Here is a 2,240-nt window from a genome sequence, read left to right as displayed (position 1 = left end):
ATATATAGAGAGAGAGAGATTTTGAGATTATTATTTAGATTATTTATTTTGAGATTTTGCTTTTGGAAACTTTAATTCCTCTTTTTCTAGATGTGGGTCGCATTTTTTGGATGGTTGTTTCTTCTGGTATCAGATGCTGTGCAGCTGGAAGGATTTTTACTGAAACTTTTTTTAGTTTTGGACATTTGTTATGATGCGTAACCATGGCAACAAGGCAGTTTTCTACAACCAACAGCAGCTGATTAACATCTCAAAAGCTCAAATAATATCTCAACTACAGCCCCAAATGTCAAATGAGTTGAAAAGGATGTTCTGTGGACGCATTCTCATCTACCTGCCAGCTGCGCTCAAGTGCCTGACCACTGAGATCCTGGAACTAGCAGGAAACATGGGTCATGACAGGATATACGTTTTAAACTTAGTATAGATTAGACACGGATCACTGTGATTAGCTGCAACTAGCAGAGGCTGCATACACACAATTTGCATGATAAAAATGTTCATTGCAAATTCATCATATAATTGAATTCATAATTATTCGACCAGCTGAAAAAAACAAGTTAATGACCGACTTCAGATCTAGTTTAGATCGTCATTCGTAATAAAAACAAAACATTTTCCTTCTATATCTTCTAGATGTTTTAAATGACTGTTGAATGAAATTAACATTATTTGTCAATTCCATTAATTTATGGCGAAAAGATTACAAAGAATTTGTGACACAGATCCAGTTGAGCTTGCTGTTAATCAAATAGCTGCCTTGTTGGCTCAAAGTTTACAGTAGGAGTCAACCGTGGCTCCTCTGTGAGCTGTTGCCTTCTTTGGACGCCATCTTTGCTCCTCCTCGATGTCACAGATGCAAACAGTGGGCGGGATAGAGAGTGCACACTCCATTTGTCTTATTGTCAACTCCTAAAGTTAATCAGTTGTAAATGGACACCCACTGATTACATTCTGGGGCTTTTATTAAAATACATCCAGTTTCTTGGGATATTATGCTAACGACGAGCCATGGTTGACTCCTACTGTAAACTTTTCTTTTTTTTTTTTTTTTTTTTTTTTTTCTTGATGGCCTCCCTTCTCCCCTTACAGCCATCCTCTCCACACCATTATTATGAAATATTTATTATAGTGACATTCTAGTGTAGGTTTTTTTTTTTTTTTTTTTTTTTTTTTTTTTTTTTTTTTTTTTTTTTTAATAGGATAGAAAGAAAGAAAAGACAAAGTAAGACTCCAAAATATAAGAAATATATACAAATAGAGCACACTTCAAAACACCCGGCCACTGTCTGTTCACCTGCAAAGAACATGACAAAAACACAGCAACAAAATACATATGTATAAAGAACTTAAAATATTCATGGCTTTGCAGTAAGTTTCAATAAATATATATACCCATACCTACGCCTATATACATACATACATACATACACATGAATATACACTCACATACATATCTATATATCTACATATAAAGCCTACATAAACATCCCTGCTTCTATTTGTGTGTGGTTGTGAGCATGCATAAGTGTATAAGGCTTCTCTAATAGAACATTTATTAGTAATTGTGAAGCAGCAGAGACCCGACCCCCAAGACCAGAGGCAGACGAAAAAGGGGGGACCAGAGCCCAAGACCCCAGGAGGGACCCCGACCGCGGAGCCCCCAGAGCCACCCACACAGGGCGAACCACCCACCCACCCCCCAGAAGGGACCACAGGGGAGAACCGGAAGATCCCCACCAGTAACCACATACAGTGACCCCCCGGGGCCAACAGCGACAAACTCATAGGCCTCCGTCGGCACCCGCCACACCGATGTAGGTCCAGGTCCAGGCACCGAGGCCCGGGCACCGAGGACTCACACCACCCAGGCCAAGGCCTGACAGGGCCAGAGGACCCGAGCCCCACCAGGCAGACACCAGGCCGAGCCGACACACGCCCAAGCGCCCAGCCCCCGATACCAAGGGCCCCAAGCGCGCCGGCAGGCAAGGGCACACCCCACCAGGGGGCCGCGCGATAGGGGCGCGATGCCAAGCACCCCCAGTTGTATCAAAGAGGGGGCAGTCCGAGTCTCGGCCTAACAAATACCCATTCATACACATACACAATCACACTATCCCAACCTCAATCTCACATTCATTCACTCAAAGACATACAATAACGATACATTTCATTCTTATTCCCGATACACACTCTATACCCCCCAGGTCCAAGACATGTACCCGCCCTCTACAGGGGGC

The sequence above is a fragment of the Nematolebias whitei genome, chromosome 20 (assembly GCF_014905685.2).
Source record: "Nematolebias whitei isolate Nwh7 chromosome 20, NemWhi1, whole genome shotgun sequence".
Lineage (NCBI taxonomy): Eukaryota > Metazoa > Chordata > Actinopteri > Cyprinodontiformes > Rivulidae > Nematolebias > Nematolebias whitei.
The sequence above is the reverse complement of the archived record's forward strand: the minus strand, read 5'-3'. Positions refer to the sequence as shown.